General features: G+C 42.5%; 1 protein-coding gene across 4 annotated transcripts in view; it reads left to right on the top strand.

Moving 5' to 3' along the window:
* The first annotated feature begins 1705 nt into the window (after positions 1–1705).
* CLOCK (clock circadian regulator) overlaps positions 1706–19975 on the top strand; it is a 98844-nt gene continuing 80574 nt past the window's right edge. For 2 of the 4 annotated variants that reach the window (XM_056111500.1, XM_056111504.1), the window contains exon 1: positions 3105–3198. The gene's annotated coding sequence lies outside the window, so the exon portion shown is untranslated. Of the gene's footprint in view, positions 1812–1986; positions 2144–3104; positions 3199–19975 lie in introns of those variants that run through there. The other 2 variants (XM_056111501.1, XM_056111502.1) reach the window with 2 other exon arrangements.

Here is a 19975-nt window from a genome sequence, read left to right on the forward strand (position 1 = left end):
TCCCCCTTTAGATTTAAATCCACAAAGGCAGAGTGAACTTAAATCTGCTTTCTTCTTGGAGTGTTGCAGAGGCCTTACAGGTTGAATTCTCTAAAGGGAATGAATGCTGGACAGCAACACAGCTACTAAACCCCTTGTTATATGGAGGAAGCTAACGAAGCATGCTTTCTTTCCAAGGAAAAATTCTCAGGGGAAGGCTCTGACATCTGAATATAAGTTCCTTGATTTTGAAGATTTTTCTGAAATGTTTACTCTTACCTTGGAGGACTGTGTATCCGAGTTATTTTTCTAAGCAAAAAAAGTGGTTTTTCCAAAAGGGGGGGGGGGAGAGAGAGAGAGAGAGAGAGAGAGAGAAGAGAAGAGAAAGGGAATGCCCTGCCACAGGGTGGGATGGGGGGATGGGGGTGGGACAGATACTGGGACCCGTGGTGGTGGAAAATGGGCACTGGTGGAGGGATGGGATCATTGTATAACTGAAACCCAAGCACAAAAATTTCTAAGTCTACAACTATACCTCATGGTGTTTCACTAATAAAAATAAATAAATCTGATCGTTGTACATGAAAAAAAAGTGACTTTTACTTCAAATCCAAAGGACATGAAAACTGCTAGTTATTAAGATAGAAATACCTCTTCCAATAACTTTACAACCACAAATAATGTGCTTTCACTGATGGACCATTTCAGGATTAGATGAGATTCCCCAATCAATGCTTAGGTGTCCTGGGGTAGCAGTGCTTGCTGCTTGGGCCCAGCAGTGCTTTGTCTCTTCCATGACTGCAGGAATGAGGGATGTGTTGGGGAAAGGGGGTAGATACTTTGTCAGGGGTCGAACTTGGGGCATGGTGCCTGCCAAACTTGCACTCCAGCCTTTTGAACTAATCTCAAAATTCCCTGGCCTTCCAACTTTGTGTTAAGCATCAGGATAAATCATTTTCTCTTCTAAAACAGTAAATATTCACGCTCAGTTCGAATAAAGCAAGGGGTAAAAAATTAAACTTCTGGATGTATCCTCACCCCGCATCACCAGGCCACTAATAAAAGGCCGGTGGGGAAAAAAAGCAAAAAAGACATCCAAGGCCTCTGTATTGCTGTCGCTCCTCTAGCCACGGGGTCATCCAGTTGGTCCTAGAACCAGCACCTTAAGAAGCAGCCCCCAAGAAGCAGCGACCCAAGGAGGATCCCGCCAGTCCCGTCCTTAGCGCACACCCTCCCTTCCCCACTTCCCGGGGAGAGGAAACGCGAGTGATGCCAACACCCGCTAGTCGTCTTTAGGTTTCCTTTGAAAGGGGGACAGGGGGTTCCTTTGGGCCTCGGAATCCTTCCTCCCGGCTCGGAGCTCTTCCTCCACCTCCTCTTCGACGCCCGCCAGCATCTTCCAGCGTCGCGGCAGCTCCCGTCCCCCTAGCATCCCCCCCAGCCACCCCCAGGCTGGGCCCCGCCTCCCCGGCTTTCCAGTAACGGGCTCCGCGAAGGGGGGGGGGGCCGGGGAGATTCCCCCCCGCCCCCCCAGCCGGGCTCGGCGCGGCCAGCCCCCGCAAGTCGCATGCGCGGCGAGCGGGCCAGCGGGCCGGCGGGCGGCTCCGGGGAAAGGGAGAGTGAGGGGAGGGGAGGGGAGGGGAGGGGCGGGCGGCGGCCGTCGGAGCCCGCGGGGGTCACGGACCACGCATGCGCCGGCAGGGAGCGCGCTCTCGCGGGCGGCGGGGCGGCGAGCGAGCGGCCGCCAGCTGAGGCCCGGAGCGGGCGAGCGAGCGCGCGGAGCCCCGCCGGCCGCCGCCGCCGCCGCCGCCGCCGCCGCGTGCGCGCTCCCGGTGAGTGGCGCCCCGCCGGGTGGGCCCGGGGGGCTGACGTGCGCCGGGCGGCCGGCGCCGGCGGCGCATGCGTGCGGTCGCGGCGGTGGAGGAGGGGACGGGCCGGGAGGGGGAGGAGGAGGAGGAGGAGGAGGAGGAGGAGGAGCGGGCGGCCGGAGCGCTGAATTTCGGGGCGGGGGCGGGGGGCGCGACTCCGGGCCCCAGGTGCCGCCGGCGCCCCAGCCCGCCCAGCCGAGCGCCCGCGACGCCCCCGGCTCCGCCGCTGCCGAGTGGCCGCCGGGACTCCGGGGTGGGGGAGGGCCGGAGCCGGAGCCGCCGCCGCCAGCCCCACGGTGAGGGCGCGGGGAAGGGGTGGGAGCGGGGGGCGGCGTGTGTGGGGCCGGGGGGCGGCGGCCAAGGAGGGGAGGGCGGGAGCTGCCGCCCGCGTCTGTCTCGCCTGTCGCCGCGCCGCGGCTCGTCCCCGGAGTTTGGCGGCGGAGGCCCGCGCGGGCCCTGCGGGGCGCCCCGGCCGGGGTTACCCGAGGGGCGGCGGGCGGCGGGCGGCGGGCGCGCGGCGGGGGCCGAGGCCGAGGCCGAGGGGCCGGAGCGCGGCCCGCGGGGTCGGTGCCGGGCGGCGCGGCCGGCCGAGCCCCGCGGCCGGGGCGGGCGGGCGCGCGCGGGGACCCGCTAGGCCTTGTGACCCACTTTATTCCTGTCACAACTCGGGCACGTTTGGAGCGGCGCCCAATGGGGCGCCGGGGCGGCCAGCTCCTCGCGGGGAACCCCCGCCCTCGCGGCGCCCGGCCCCGCGCGCCGCCGCCCGCCCGGCCGTCCGAGCGGCCCCCGCGGCCTCCCGGCGGCGGGTTCCGTTAGCGGCCGCGGCTGCGGGGCCCGGCCTGTGCCCAGCGGCCGCCTTCTCGCCGGGGAGCCCCGCGGCGGGCGCCCACCCTCGTTCGCGGGGGGCGGGGGGGCGCAGCCCTGACCCCACCCCCGCCCCCCGCCCCCTGCCCGCCCCGCGCGCCGCCGCCGTGTCAGTCCCAGCCGGGCTGCGAGTCTCGGGGCTGCTCCCGCGCGGGGCGTCCCGCGGGTGCACGGCGGGGTGCTGCTGTCTGTGCATCCCGAAAAAGATCAAAAGCCGCGCGCGCGTGCGGCCTCGGACCTGCCAGATTGAAAAAAAAACAAAAACCAAAAGACATCATCATCATCAAATCAGTTGGTGGTGTGCCGCTCACCCGTCGTGACGGCATTGGTGGCATGCTTGCTCGTCTTCAACAACCATCACCACCACCACCACCAACAACAAATTCCCGTGCCTTCTTTTTTTAGTGGAAAGAAAAGCACAAGAAGAAACTTGCACCGCTCCCGTCTGCTTGACAGTGAACGCCGATTCCTGCAAATCAAAGTTGAGGTAATGTGGCTCGGAGGTTGCATTTTGATGGCTCACGTTTGCAGTGATAAGAGGAGAAAGCAGGTGGATTTTTCTTTCTTTTTTTTTTTTAGCCCGCAGAATGTTTGTTGAAAAGCAAACGTTCTGAAAAGGATATGAGCTGGCAGCTGCAAAATTTTTCCCCGGGGGACACCCGGAATCTGGTTTGTCATCTTGTCCAGGGGAAGGAAGCGAACTCGGTGTGAAGGAGCTGGCCAGGTTGAGTGTCGTTCTGAAGGTTAGCGCAGATTTGGAAATTGTGGACAGACCTAGTCGTGGCCAGCAGTTGAGGGGAAGTAAAGGGGGTTGGGAGGTGGGCGGTGGAGGACGCTTTCTGTGGATTGACCTGTTGCACGGAGATGATTGTAAAGTGAAAGAAGCTAGGCGAGAATTGAGCCCAGGCCAGAGGGCTGGAAATAGATATGGCCTTGGATTTGATCTCGTGCGTGCGAGGAAATTGGGAGCTTACTGGAAGAGGAGTGACCATTTGGGGAACAGAGAACTCCCCAAGGGAAGGGGAGTGGAAAATGAGGCGAGCACGGTGGATGTATTATTTTTTTGAAAATCTCTGGCTAGAATATGGATATATGAACTCCATGAAACGGAAGCTCTTCTCCAAAAAACTTGATCTTTGTCCATCTGCTTATCTCGCTTTTCTGTAATGATTTGATGATTTTGTCTGTCCCCCCCTTTTTTTCCTTTCTTTTTTTTCTGCTTTTGTTTTTGGTTTTTGGGTCAGAGCCCTGCACTGCTCAAAGCTTACTCCTGTCTCTCTGCTCAGGGATCACTCCTGGTGGACCATATGGGGTGCCTGGGTTTGAACTTGATTTGCCCACATGCTTGGCAAGTGCTCTACCTACCAGTATGCTCTGCCTTCAATGTGATTTTTCTCAAAAGGAGAGGAAAATTAATCAGAGATAAACTTTAGGAGTGCTGCAGAGATAGTACAAATGGTGAGATTCTTCCCTTGCATGCTATAGATCTGGATTCAGTTCCTGGCGTCCCATATTGTTCCCCCATCCAGCATCACTGCTGGGATGTGAACACACACACACACACACACACACACACACACACACACACTTGCATTTTAGTTTTTCAGTTTCTAAATGTTGAATATTGTAAATTTAACTTTGGGGGACCGGGTACCCCAAACCTGTCCAGGAGTCCCTGCAGTGCTCTTCCAATCAGACTGAGACCTTGACTTGGGACCTTGAACCCTTGATCCATGAACTATCTTAGTGACCCCCCACATTATCTTTGGGTAACAGGGTTTGACTGCACTTAGGGTGTGGTGGGGAGCCTCCTCTTGTCTTTCAGCTTGGGGGTGGGGGGGAGCTTACTTGGTGTCCACCTCTTGCCCCTGATCCGAACCTGGTAGAATGCAAGGCAAGCACCTTAGCCCCTGTATCCTGTCTCTGACATTCAGATTTAACTTTCAGAGATATTTGGTCATACTGCATCAAACTGTGTTTTGCTGCAGTATATGCTGGTTTATTTCCATTGAACTTAGTGGGTGGATGATGCTATTTTCAGCTGGTGTCCACTTCTTTCTTTTTAAGGAGTCATAGTTGTGTAAACTTTTACTTTTTAAAAATCTCAACATTGTCTAACAATTGAGGGATTTTATTGCTCCATTAAAATAATAGTTTATTGTCTAGATGTTTTACTTGTGAGATTAGTAAACTTTTTTCTAAGAAAACTAGACTCCAGTAAAGTATAAATTTATATCTATACATACATCATTCTTATGAAAAAAATTGACTTTGAAAGGCAGTGTTTTGTTGGTGCAAAATAAATTTTTCTATGAATTGATTTCTATAAAATTGTATTAAATTGCTTAAAGCTCTGTCAGCATCACCTTTTAAATGAAATTAAAATTGAAGAGATTATTGGGTTTAATATTGAGGGGGTGGGTGGATATACAGACTCCCTCTGGTGGCTAATACTGTATATATAATCAAAGAAGTGAATGTTGAGTAGTGGAGGACAGTTTCTATGGGCACTTTTGTTTTCCATATTTTTATTTTTTAGGATAGGATAATTGTATCATTTCTGTTTGACCTAGTAGCCACACTTATGTAAAATGGCATTTAATTTTTACGTGAATTTCATACAAATATATTTAATCTTTTTAAAACATGGAATCAGATTAAACTTAGGGTTCTTTCAAAATTACAGAAATTACTTGGTGGCTTAATAAGTTAAAACAATATATATATTATATATAGTATATATATTATATATTATACATATTATATAATATATTTATTATATAATGTATATGTATAGTGTAATATTATATTTATTACACTATATTTATTATATATAGTATATATTATATATTATACATATTATAATATCTAATATATATACTATATATAATACATATTATAATATTATACATATTATAATATATAATATATATACTATATATAATATATATACATACATAATCAGTGAAACCCACCCTTGCACATTCTGCTTCTCTATCACATGGGGAGTCCAAAGATAACTGCTGTTAGCAATCTGTGTATAGCTTTAGAGATCTTTTTAAGTGTCTTTGCAAATATGTCCTTTTGTCTCTCCCTTCCTTTCCTTCCATAACACTGTACTTATTTACATCCCTTTAGGTATATGTGCATATATTCACCCCCACCAGCAAAGTGCTAGTATCTCTGCATTATTGTCCATTGGACCTGCAGCACCCTTTATCGCTCCCCACCCCCTCCCCAATCCTGCAGCTAGATTCAAAGTTGGTTTTGGTTTTGGTTTGATTTGGTCTCCTTATCTTGTTTCATTTTATTCATATATGAATCGTTTTGGTTTATTTCACTTAGCATAGTTCTCTCTAGTTCTGTCCTACAAACAAGTCCTTTCCAGCCTTGAAAAATTAATTTCTTCTTTGATGGTAGTGGTGGGGTGCAATAGTAAATAAAGTTGCATTGACGTTAACTCTGTTGCAACCATGTTACCTCAACACTAAAAAATTAAAAGGAAAAAGAAAAGAAAATTCCTTTTGAATTCCTTGTTTGATCATCTGTCAGTTTGCTTCTACTCTGGACAGTGAAACTACCTGGAGTATGTCAGAAAGTTTGGCATAAGGTATATACCTGAAGACATACTCATCTTTTGCTGGGGCGTATCCAGTTTCTGCTGAGGTCATACTAATGTGAGATTTATTTGATGTGGGTCCCGGGTAAGGACATGAATTTGGTCAGTTTTTATAGAACTTTATATTTAGAGTCTACATTTTAGGGTCTTCTTGGGTTTTGATCTAATCAGTAGCTCACATGTAACACTTTGAGTTTATTGTTTTTCACTTGAAGACCACTAGAATGTCCCCTGGAGCACATTTGACCTTTCTAGGTCATCTGAAATAAATTGAGGCCGATTCTGCCCTAAAATAAGGGAAATTGATTGATTTGGATGTAATCCAGCCTTTGAAGGGGAAGAGAAGAGGCCCTTAAGTTTGGTCTCTGCTTAACTGACATCAGACAAGTAGTGTGCATACCCTTCTATTTCCCCTTGCAGAGAGAACACTACTTTTCATTTATGTCCAGAGGATTCACTGTCACTGTCCTCCCGTTGTTCATTAATTTGCTCGAGCAGGCCCAATAACGTCTCCATTGTGACAATTGTTACTGTGTTTGGCATATCGAATACATCCAGAGGATTATTATTTTTTTTTAAAAAGGCTACAAAAAAATTGCAAACTTTAATTTATTTTAGGTGATAATCTGCAGAAAGTTTAGAGTATTAAGGAAGTCTCTCACTGTGCAATTGAACCAACTTTCAATGGGTTTGAAATCTAATATGACTTAAAAAAAATACCCAAAAACATGTCATCCTGCATTCTGGATTTAGCCACAGCCTGATTGGGAATATGTAATTTCTCTTCTTTTCCTTTATAAGTCTGTTTTGTTTTACCTCTTTCTCCCCACACCCTACCCCATGCCCCTTCCTCCTATCATATGGAAAGAGAGTGCTGGGGATTCACTTGATCCTTCCATATGCAAAGTATGCACTCACCTCTGAGTTATCTTCTGGCTCCTCAATCTTAGTTTTTGAAGAATAAGAAAGTAGGGAGTTAAATTGCATCATTAGGGGCCAGAGTGATGTTACAGCAGGTAGGGCATTTGCCTAGCACTCAGCTGACCTGGGTTCAGTCTATTCCCCACATCCCATATGGTCCCCCAAGCACCCCCAGGAGTGATTCCTTAGTGCAGAGCTGGGAGTAACCCCTGAGCAGCGCTGGGTGGGGTTCAAAAAACAAAAATAAATAAGTAGCCTATAAATAGCTAACATTTATGAGACTGATAGTTATTTGGGTTTTTTTTAAAGCCCAATCCCACTGAAAAGCCGCTTGATATTTTATTTTGACAATTATAATACAGCCTCTCAAATTTCAGGACATTTATAAGACATTTTATGAATTTAGAGATAGTGATTTAGGAATATTCCCAAATATTAGTAAATTAATTTTTGTCATTACTGTGTCTGGCATATGTCTATTTAATGTCAAGCTGTGTTAGTATTGTTTCTTCCTATCATTTCCTTCCTTCAGAGCACATGTTTAATGTACCCTCTCTACATTTTTACTTCTTTTTTTTTTTCCACATTTTTACTTCTGGTGTTTTGTCAAATGAAGCCAAATTACACTGTGAAAAATCAGAGTTCTGCATATCAAAGCCACCTTTTACATTTGTTCAATTCCTTCCAGTTTTTTGCCAATACATAAAGTTAAAAAACATGAAAGCACCTTCTTGTACGTATCGTACCAGTGGGCGCTATATTTTCCCCCTTTATGAGTCTAAAATTATAGAAGGAATACTCTGAATTATTTGTAGAATACTTTTAAATGTCAGCAATTTAATTTGTACTAATTGACTATAATTATTGTTATGACCTTTACAGGTTGTTTTACAACCACTTATTAGTCATTTTTATAACTCTGTTAAGTGTCACACCTGTGGCTTAAGTGGGTAAGAGATTCCATTTTCTCCTTGTTTCAGATTATGCAAATGTTAAAATTACCTAAAACTCATCCATATAAGTATAGTGTTCACTTGGAGTTATTGCTTGTTTTAGCTGCATATTTTACAAGGATATAATTATGCTTATTATTCTCAGTCTTAGAAGTCTACAGAAAGAAATCAGTTATAAAAAAGTTTTTATGAATTGCTCTTACCTGTATAATAACATTTTAGGAATTGATTCACCGTTTTCATTCAAAACTTTTTTTTTTGGTAGAGAAATATTTTTATGTCTACATTAATAAGGTCAAACAGTAAGGGGCTGGAGAGAGTTTAAGGGTTAAGGTGCTTGCTCTCCATACAGACTATCTCCATACAGTTCAATCCCCAGGACCATCTTTGGTCCCTGAGAACTGCTAGGAGTTACCCCTGAATACAGACCAGGAATAGAGCCCCTGAGTACCATCATGTGGCCCAAACATTCCCCTCCCCCCCAAAAAAAAGGTTAAAGAGTAAGACAAAATTTTTATCTTTTTTAGAGTTAACTTTAAATATATATGTGATCTTTAAGAGGCAACCCTATGTTCAGGACTGCCGTTGCTAAATGGAGAGAGATTGTGTGTGTCCAGCTGGATCCTGTTGTTAGAGCTGTGCACAGTGGGCAGAGAAAAGCACAGACTAGAACAAAGAATTCAATTTTAGATACTTAAAAGTTAAATTCATAGTCCAAATTGTGAGAAATGTTAATATAGGTTGATTCATGTATAAAAGGTTTTTTGTTTAAATTTTAGGTACCATGATTTATAGTACTGTTAGTGATAAAGGTTCTTGCATAGAATGTTCCAAGACCACCATACCCACCACCAGTCCTACTCTCCACCTTGCCTGTCCTCAGTCTAGCCCTCCTCTTTGTCCCCTTCCCCTGTGGTAAAATACGTTCTGTAGACCAGTTCTCAGGTTCTGTTGCCTTTGACCATTTGTTTTTCCCTTGCTGTGTTTCTTTATATCCCACGTATGAAAGGGATTATTCTCTGTCTCTTCTTTCCTGACTTAATTCACTCAACATGATACTGCAAATCCATATGCTTAGAGCAAATTGATTTCATCTTCTCTTGTAGCTGAGTAGTAGTCTATCATATGTATGTACTATAGTTTCTTTTTCTTTTTCTCTTTGTCCTGTTCTTGGACACTTGAGTTGTTTCCAGATTTTGGCTATTGTGAATAGTGCTGCAGTGAACATAGGAGTGCAAATATCTTTTTGAATGGAATTTTTGGCCCTTGGGGTGGATGCCAAGAAGTGGAATTGCTGAGTCATATGAAAGCTCGATTCTTAGTTTTTTGAGAAATGCTGATATAGTTTTAAAAAAGGGTTGAACCAGTCAATTTTCCCACCAGTAGTGGATGAAAAATCTCTCACATCACACTAGCACTGGCTGTTTTTGTTCTTTTTGATGTGTGCCAATCTGACTAGTATGAGATACTATCTCCTGGTTGTTTTTATTTGCATTTCCTTAATCATCAGTGATGGAGAGCATTTTTTTCTTATACCCATTAGCCATTTGTAAATCTTCTTTGAGGAAGTTTCTGTTCATCTCTTCTTCCCATTTTTCATTGGGGTTGGAATTTTTGTTTCTAAATTTTGTGTATTTTATACATCTTTGGTATATGAACTTTGTCATAGGAGGGGTGAGCAAATATTGTCTCCCAGGCTTTGGATGTCTTTTTAGTGTAGTCACTATGTTTTGAGTTGTTTTTTTCCTTGAGATTTCTTTTTTTTTTTAATTAATGTGTCTGATGCATATTAAAGCTTTTATTACAGAATAAAGATCTGCCTTTCTCCGGTATCATTTACTCTGCAAATGACACATTTCACAGAAGGATCTGCATGCCTGGTGCTGACCTTGCATACAAGTGTTGTCTCAAACAATACCCTTTGCTGTGGAAATGCAGGCTGGAATCTGATGAATAGATTGACTTTTTCTCTTTAGCTGCAACAGATCATAGACATTATGCACATGCACATCTTGCCTACACGTATTCATATATTTGTGTGCCTGAATGTCTTTGCACATATATTGTATGTTTTAGCAAGTGAATACATACGTTATTTCTCTCTGAGTTTCAGATAACTAAGAAAATTTGTTGAGTCTATTATTCCTACTTGGCACATTCTCTTCAAACTACAAACTCCAGTTTTCTAGGTTTGCTAACAAACTACAAATCAGCTTTCGCATTTTTGTCTTCATTTATTTTTTCATCTTTATTCTTTTGGAGGTAGAAGAAAGCTCTGCTGTATGAAGTCCAGGTCCCATCTCCGCATTGCTCTCTCTCCCAGTGTACACTTTTCTGTCTGGATAACATGTCACCAAGCCTTTCCTGGACTATACCCCAATAGTTCCGTAACATCTGTCCTAACTTTCCTTAGATCACCAGCCTACTGCCACATGCTTGTGGGTCAGATCCCTGTGCTCTGTACATGTTGCTGGACTCCAGCAGTTCCTGTCATCCTGTCGCTGATTTCCTAGTCTCCAGCCATAGTCTGTATGGGTGAAACTCTTGCGCTTACTATTGGTCCCTGATTGAACATGCCATCTTTTTGGGCACAGGAGCCCTATCTGATGCTGCTGTCCTCCTGGACGTATCCAGAGAATATGGTGAAGAGAGAACCCTGGTCATTATCTTTTGTAGTTCATAGTTTCTTAATTTGAGGTTGTTCCTCTTGTTTATCGTTGCTCCCATTTGCTTGACCAGTGACACTGAATCATTGAATATGCCTCCAGATTCAGTGGCATGAAAGGTTCTGCTGATTCTTCACAATAGTTTATGAATTTAGGTCTAATATTGAGGTCTTTTATCCATTTTGAATTGACTTTTGTGCATAGTGTGAGGTAGGGATCAGAATTTTTTTTTTTTGCATATGACTTACAAATTTTCCCTATTTGTTGAAGAGGCTCCTCTCACTTGTTTCATACTCTTAGCTCCTTTGTCAAAGAATAATTTACAAATCCTTGTATACTTGAGCATATGTTTCTTCTCTGGACACTCATTCTATTCTATTGGTCTGAAAGTCTTTCTTTATTCCAGTATCAAACCATTTTGATCAATATGGCTTTGTAGTATAAAATAGGGGAAAGACAAGTTTCCTCTCTTTTTTTTCCCTCGTGCGTATTTTTATAGGAACTGCGTTGAATCTGTATTGTGCTTTGAGTAGGATTGTCATTTTGACAATCATTCTAAGCCATAAACAGGTGGTGAATTTTTCTATTTTCTTGTACCTTTTCTTTTTCTTTTTAATTTTTTCCACTTTTGGGGTCACGCCTAGTCGTGCTCAAGAGTTACTCCAGGCTCTGCACTCAGGAATCACTCCTGACATTGCTCAGGGCACCATATGGGATGCTGGGGATCAAACCTGGGTCAGCTGTGGGCAAGGCAAATGCCCTTCCAGCTGTACTGTCATTCAAGACCCTCTTTTGTTTCTTTTAGTAGTTTTCTTTGTGTGTGTCTTTCACCTCTTTTGTTAAGCTGATTCTCAGGTGCATTCACAATTCTGAATGGGATTTTTTAAAACATCCTCTCCCTTCTATATTTGCATATAGAAATGCCATTGATTTCCACATGTTGGTTTTGTAGCCTGCCCTGTAACTGTATATGTTTATTGTTTCTAAGGGTTTTGTTTGTTTTTTTGTAGAGTCCACAAGGTTTTCTAAGTATAGTATCATATCATAAGAAAAAAGTTGTTTGACTTCTTTCCATCTGGATGCCTTTAACACCGCTTTCTTGCCTACTTGCTATGGCAAGTACTTCCAGTAATATGTCGAATAATAGTGGTGAGAGTATGTAACCTTATTGTCTGCTTGATCTTTGAGGTAAGGCTTCTAGTTGGTTTGATTTGTCTTTTATTTTTTTGTGTTTTCTCCGTTTTCACAGTTGAGTATGTTGGTGTGGATTTATAGTAAATGACTACATTGAGAAGAATTCCTTCTATGTCTGTTTTCGTGAGAGTTTTTAAAATTATGAATCGGTATCGGATTTGACAAATGCTTTCACTGAATCTGTTGATATGATCATGTCATTTTTTATTTTTCCTTGTTTTGATATAGTATAAAGGTAAAAGGTAAAGGCCCTCCCGTTGATCGTCGATTTGCTCGAGCGGGCCCAGTAACGTCTCCATTGGAGACTTTGTTGTTACTGTGTCTGGCATATCGAATACTCTCGGTAGCTTGCCGGGCTCTCCGAGAGGGGCGGAGGAATCGAACTCGGGTCGGCCATGTTGGCCGCGTGTAAGGCGAACGCCCTACCCGCTGTGCTATCGCTCCATTAAATTCAACTATCATTGCATTCCTGAAATAAATACACTTGGTTATGGTGTATGATCTGTCTGGTGTATTTTTGGATTTGGTTTTCTAATATTTTGTTAAGGATATTTGCATCTGCATTCATCGGGTATATAGGTGTGTAGTTTTTTAGTGTGTTACTGCTTTTGGAGCGATAGCACAGCAGGTAGGGCGTCTGCCTTGCACGCAGCCAACATGGCCGACCCGAGTTCGATTCCTCCGCCCCTCTCGGAGAGCCCGGCAAGCTACCGAGAGTATTCGATATGCCAGACACAGTGACAACAAAGTCTCCAATGGAGACGTTACTGGGCCCGCTCGAGCAAATCGATGATCAACAAGAGGGCCTTTACTTTACTTTTACTGCTTTTGTTATCATAAGATTACTCTTTGCCTCATAGAAACTGGGAGAGTGCCTGTTATATGTCTTTATGGAAGAGCCTGAAGAGGATTGATAGTAGATCTTTAAATATTTGGAAGAACTCTTTATTAAACCCACCTGGACCCAAGCTTTTGATTATCAGTTCAATGTATTTGATAGCTATTAGCCTATTTAGGTGCTCTTGTTTGCTTTTGGCTCAGCCTTTAAGATTTTAACACTGTAGCACTGTCCTCCCATTGTTCATCCATTTGCTCTAGCAGGAACTATGTCTCCATTGTTACTGTTACTGTTCTGGGCATATCAAATACACCAGGGGAGCTTGCCGGGCTCTCCGAGAGGGGCTGAGGAATCGAACCCGGGTTGGCAGCGTGCAAAGCAAACTCCCTACCCGCTGTGCTATAGCTCCAGCCCTCAAGATTTAAGAGTCCAAACTTTTATTCATTTCTTCTATTCTCCAATTTCATGATTTAAAGATTTTCATAGAAATCTCTGATGATCTATGAATTATTTATTGTGATGTGTGACGTCACATTACGTCTCATTACCGATGCATTAACATTTTTTCTCTTTGTGAGTCTAGGCAGTAGTTTGTCAATCTTTTTTATTCTTTCAAAGAACCAGCACTTGGTTTCATTAATCTTTTGCCTTTTTTTTTTTTTTAATAAGTTCCTACTTTACTGATTTCTGCTCTAAGTTTTATTTCTCCTGCTTGCTTTGGGTTCCCTTTGTTTTTTTTCTAGCTGCTTAAGCTGTACTTTTAACTTATTTTAGGGAGTCCTTTCTTGTTTGGGGTGCTTTTTAATGAATGCATTGCTGTAAAGTTCCCTCTTAATGCCATTTTTACTGTGCCTCATATGTTCTGCTATCATGTTTAAAGGTTTTGTATTTTAAAATAAAACATGGGATGGAGAGATAGTACAGGGGTTAAGGCACTGCCTTGCACACAGCTGATCATGATTTGATTCCTGGCACCACGTCTGGTTCCCTAAGCACTCTGGGTGTGGCCCCCAAACCAAAAACTAAAGCAATAATAATAACTGTAAATAAATTTTAAAAAGCAGGTTTGGGAATGTGACTTAGTGGTAGAGCAGGTTAGATTTAAGGCTCAGGGTTCAATTCCTAGCACATATATAAATATATATGTGTTATAATAATAAATTGAATATAATAATAAATTCAGCCTGGCCGAGCTGGGATCAATTCCTCCACCCCTCTTGGAGAGCCCGGCAAGGTACCGAGAGTATATTCAATATGCCAAACATAGTAACAACAAGTCTCAAAATGGAGATGTTACTGGGCCCGCTCGAGCAAATCAGTGAACAATGGGAGGACAGTGACAGTGACAATAATAAATTGAATAAAAATGGGGGATGATACAATAAAGGATAAATAGGATCACGGTCCTCCTGTTGTTCATCGATTTGCTCGAGTGGGCCCAGTAACGTCTCCATTGTGAGACTTGTTGTTACTGTGTTTGGCATATCGAATACATCACGGGTAGCTTGCCAGGCTCTGCTGTGCGGGCGAGAGGAATCGAACTCGGGTCGGCCATGTTGGCCGCTTGTAAGGCAAATGCTTTACTGCTCTGCTATCTATCATTTTTATATTTTATAGGATGGAGAGTTAAAACAGAGGTTAAGGTAAATGTCTTGTATACAGCTGACCCCAGTTTGACCCCTCAGGACCATATGATCGTCTGAGCATCACTGGGTGTAGCCCTGGTAGTTCGCTGATACAGTCCTGATATAGCCAGTCCCTGATGTATAGTCCTGATAATAGCCAGACATCGTCCTGAAGCTCCTTTCATCCCTGGGTGGCCTGCCTGGGTTATCTCTAGCACTGCAGTCCTCGGCACTGTATCCTCAGATTTGAGAATCGCCATGAACGGCTACCCCCACCTCCTGAGCTCTGCTTGGGAAGCCCACCTCTTCTTGCAAGATTATCATGAGTTTATACAGAGGCCAGAGAGATAGTGCAGAGGCTGGTGCATGTTCAAGGCCCCACACGATAATCTCTGGCTCGTATCCTGCCATGCTCCCATCTCCCCCAGCACTACCAGGTTTGAGCAATACCATATCCCCTGGCAGGCACTGAATTCATTAGTATGCCCTAATTGCTAATCAGGTATCACTGGGAGTGGATCCTGATCCTTACATTGTTTGGGGAAGGTCTCTCCCCCAAATGTTACATGACTTTTATATAAATTTACTTCTTTCTAATTTCTTCTTCATTTATAAAAATAGCACATCCCTGAACATTTTTCCTTTTTTAAGGGGCCCTTCCCAAGTAAGGAGACTTAGGGACTCCTCCTGGCCAGCTGGGCAGAAGTTCAGTGTGCTGCTGCCTGGGCTTTGTGGCACTGGGGTTATTCAGTCCACACCACAGTGCCCTTTGGGGCCTCCTGGACTTTACCTGGGAATGCTTGGGGCACTGTATGCTACCTGGGATCAAACTAGTCTGGACTGCATGCAAGTATGTTTTAATGCCTGTGCTGTCTCTCCATCCCCCCTCGAACATGTTTACATCATATTTTTCAACATTTTCAATAGCTCATAGTCTCACCTATGTTTGTAATAATAAAGCTCTTACTGGTCTTTTTCTGTTGAAATCGTAAGTAGTTTGTGGGTTTTTTTTTTCTTTTGGTTTTTTTTGCAGTTCCTGATAATGCCAGGGCTACTCTCAGCAGTGCTTAGAGAATTGTGTGGTGCCAGGTTTCAGCCTCAGGCCTTCTACAAGCTTCTACAAGCATGGCACGTGTGCAACCCATTGAGCATCCCCTCTCATTCACTGAGTTTGATTTTTAAAATAAGTATTACTGAAAGAAATGAGTTTTTACGTGGGGGAAAAAAGATATAATCTTAAGAAGGATTACAATTCTAACAATGATACTGAATTACAATAAATTATTTAGTGATAATGAAGTACATCGAGGATTTTTATGATGGCACATTTTCTTTGTTAAGTCTGTCTTATTTTTAACTATATGAAAGTAGCTTTCTATTATATGGGTATTAATTATTTGGACAGCAGTGCTCTTGAATAAGCCTTCTAAGTAGAGTGGGAAGCTCTGAAGTAGTTTATACACATAGTTGACTTGAGCTTGAACGTTCTTGACAATTATTTTATTTAAGTTCAGCAGCTTTTCTTCATCTCCAAACATTTCTTTAAATGGAAAATCTAAATGCCGAGAAAGACTTTTTTTAGCCATTTGCGGAAGGGATACCTATTTTCTCCTTTCCCTCTGGGTTTTTTGGCTGTCCAACAATTTTTATTAACATCAGATTACCAGGAGACATGGACTACTTTAATTATATACATATGTATGGAGACTCTGCATAGACACAAGGATTCCAAAGTCAGTGAGGCAAAACAGGATGTATATCCTCAGCTATGGTGTAGACAAGGCCTGAGATATTAAGGTGAGACAAGTGGAATTCATGTAGAGGGGCGAGGATGATTCACATGATGAAGAACAGATGCTTTACATGTTATTTTGGTGGCAGGGGTTGAGGGGAGAGGAAATACTTATAGTCCTAATTCTGGATAAAACCTCCGGTTTTCATTCTTATAAGGGAACGGTACAGATTTCTTATAAACCTTAAGTACATCCCATTGACCTTAGTTAAAAGTGCCTAAATGTGACATCTTTGATTGACCTGTTCCAAACACCTTCATCTCAGAGAAGAGGTGATAGCTTATAGCTGTTCAATGCTTATGTGTCTTTATCTCCAATTTAAGTTGGGGAGAACCTAAACTATTTTCAACAGAAAATGGGTATGAAATTAAAGCTTAATGCAATAGTGCATCTTCTGAAGTTTATTTTCTCAGGTCTTTATGAATATTGCTTTTGATGTTGATTACCTTTTATATTTTTCTCTTGCTACGAAACTAGTAAACTCTTACCTATTTCTTTTTTTTCCCCCCCCACCTTAATTCTTAGTGACATAACCAAATTGTTCATCTGTCTTCTTTTTCAAAAGTTGTTACCTGGAACTTAATAACAGAGATGACAACCTACTTACAGCTTGATGTAATGATTGAGATTGTGGGACTCTAGCCTACTAGCTGATTGTATGACTTGGGGCAAAGGGTACCTCAATTTCTCATCTGTGAAATAGAATCAGTTCATAATGTTATGTGGGGATTTAATGAGAGAATACCTGTAAATTACTTAGAACAGCATTTGTTACATAAGTAAATATATGATAAAGGTTTGCTGTTTCATTATTTTCATGCTGTACATTATACACATCTCCCTCCGTCCCCACTCCCCCCACCTCCAACTTGGACCCTAAGCTAAGAAGAGAATCCTATTTAACTTCCAAATAGTTTGTGGGGGCGGGGGGTTCTATATTCAAAACATTGTGGTCTGAAAGGATAGTTGATAGGATTTCTATCTTCTTAATTTCGTGAAGATGTTTTGTGACCCAACATGTGATCTCTCTTGGAAGCTGTCTTGTGTGCAATGGAGAAGAATATGTACTCAACTTTAGGGAATGGAAACCTGATACAATAATATCTAGATCCTCTTCAGGGGGAAAATCACATGTTAAAATGAGAAATGTTATGATTTTGTTCTCTTGTATATATATATCAGGCCCATCTCTTCCTTCAAGGCCCGTGTTTTCTTGTTGAGTTTTTGCTTCATTGATCTATCCAGCAGTGGGTAGAGCTGTGTTTACGACTCCTATTTCTGTAGTACTACAACCCTTTTAACTTTTTATTGTTGACTCCCAATTTAAGTCTATATAAAGAAGTTATTCAAAGTTTTGCATTTATATTGAGAGTTTGAGAGTATGTGATTTAGAAGTCTTTTTGTTGTTGTTATTTGGGCCATACCAGACTCCAAACTTATTCCTGGCTTGCACTCAGGATCACTCCTGGTGAGGTTCGGGGTATCACCTGGGACGCAGGGGTCAACTATGTGCAAGGCAAGTACCTCACTTGCTGTACTATCTCTGGTCTCCAGAATCTCGGAGTTATTAAAACGTGTCTCCAAGATGCATGGCATTATTTCTTTCTTAGAAATTCTCTTGCAAGTAAGTTTTGATTTCCAAAACTGTTGAATGATTTTTTTCTATGGTAAAACTTAAATTTTAGTTGAAATAGTTACTAGATGCTCTTCAGGGGGAAAAAAATCACATTTTAAAATGAGAAATGTTATGATTTTGTTCTCTTGTTTATTGTGTGAAGTAGATTTACATTGTCACTTTTTCTTTCAAACCTGATCACATTATTCTGAAGCATGTTTTCTTGAGGCTTGTTACTTTTAGCTAATCATTACTAAATTTCCAATACTTTTTCTTAAGAAAAAAATTTTGTATTTTTTTAAAGTGATTTTTGGAAAGTAATTCTTGGAAAGAGTAAAACACCCAACAACTTCAGAGAAACAGATCACCCAGAATCTCTGAGATAGGTTTGTTAATATTTTCCCCAGCATTTTCCATTTGTGTATGGAGGTAGTGTAGGTATATGTTCTCATGGGTGAATATATTAAGGTTTTATACCAAGTGAAGCATGTACAGTTTTATAAACTATTATGTTTTCTGGACATGTCTGCTTATAAATAAAAGAATATTACAGTATAGTCTTTATATTAAAGTTTTTGTATCTGTTATAGTCTTTGAATATTTAATTTAAGATCATATCTATTTTCTCTTCATTTTGTTAATGAAGTTATTCTATTATGCTTTTTCCCCAGAAATTAACTTACTAGTTATGTTATCTTTTCACTTTCTCTTTAGAGGTCATTCCATAGGTTATAACAAGTATGCTTGATTTGTTACTATAGTACTAATGACTATATTTACTATTCAGTTGTCAATTTTCATACTTTTTATGCATCAACCTTGACATATTATTGTTGTTCTGTACTGAAACATTATGATTTGAAAATTAATTGAGAGGCTGGAGAGATAGTACAGCTGGGAGGGCTCTAGTCTTGCATGTGACTGACACAGGTTTGTTGTCACAAGAACCTGCCAGAAGTACTGATTGACTTCATTCGAGGCAAACATCCTGCCTATTGTACTATCTCTTGAACTCCTATAGGTAAAGGTAAAGGCCCTCCCGTTGATCGTCGATTTGCTCGAGTGGGCCCAGTAACGTCTCCATTGGAGACTTTGTTGTTACTGTGTCTGGCATATCGAATACTCTCGGTAGCTTGCCGGTCTCTCCGAGAGGGGCGGAGGAATCGAACTCGGGTCGGCCATGTTGGCCGCTTGTAAGGCGAACGCCCTACCCGCTGTGCTATCGCTCCAGCCTATAATGATTCTTAAATCTATTGAAGTACTTGCAGAAGGTGTAGAAATCAGGTGACTTGTTTGCTCGGTCTAAAACTTTGCTTTCCCATACATTCTTGATAAAGTTACTGTTTTCATATGCCTTCAAATATTAAATGCAAATGCAAGCAGTAGTTTTCTTTATTTTTGTTGGGAGTCCACAGTTGGTGGTACTCAGGGGCTGTTCCTGGCTGTGCCCAGGAATGAGTCACTCCAAGCGTTCTCTGGGTACCCTATGTAATGTAGGGATTAGAACCAGAGTCCTGGTTGACACAACTGCCTTGGAGGCAAGTGCTTTACCTCCTATGGTGTTTTTCTGGCCTCTCACTTGTTTGGGCAGTTTTGTTTGTTTTTCTCTTTCTTCCCTCCCTTTTAAAATTGAGGCACCTGTGATTTCTAGTTATTCCTGAATGTGTTTCAGGCATACAGTGTTCCAACAGAGGTTTGGGTGGTTGTTTTTTTCCCCTCTCCATACAATAGTAATATAACAACCTCTAAATTTTTTTGCCACTTTACCTTATTATCAGTTTTAAATAATATAAAGCAATGACTTTAATAATTGTGGTTTCTGGCTGGAGTATTCCTATGAACCACATATGTTCCCCTGAGCCCCTCCAGGGTTAAGCCCTGAATGCTGCCCATGTGGGCCAACCCCTGCCCCATATGTGTTTATGGTTTCCAGTGTGCAGTAGAGTTCAGTAAAGCACAATTGGTATAGATACCCAAGTGTTTATTCTCTGAACTATCTTTTGTGTAGATTATTTCTATCCCTTACTACCTTTTTAAAAA

The sequence above is a fragment of the Sorex fumeus genome, unplaced genomic scaffold (assembly GCF_029834395.1).
Source record: "Sorex fumeus unplaced genomic scaffold, SorFum_2.1 ptg000013l, whole genome shotgun sequence".
Taxonomy (NCBI): domain Eukaryota; kingdom Metazoa; phylum Chordata; class Mammalia; order Eulipotyphla; family Soricidae; genus Sorex; species Sorex fumeus.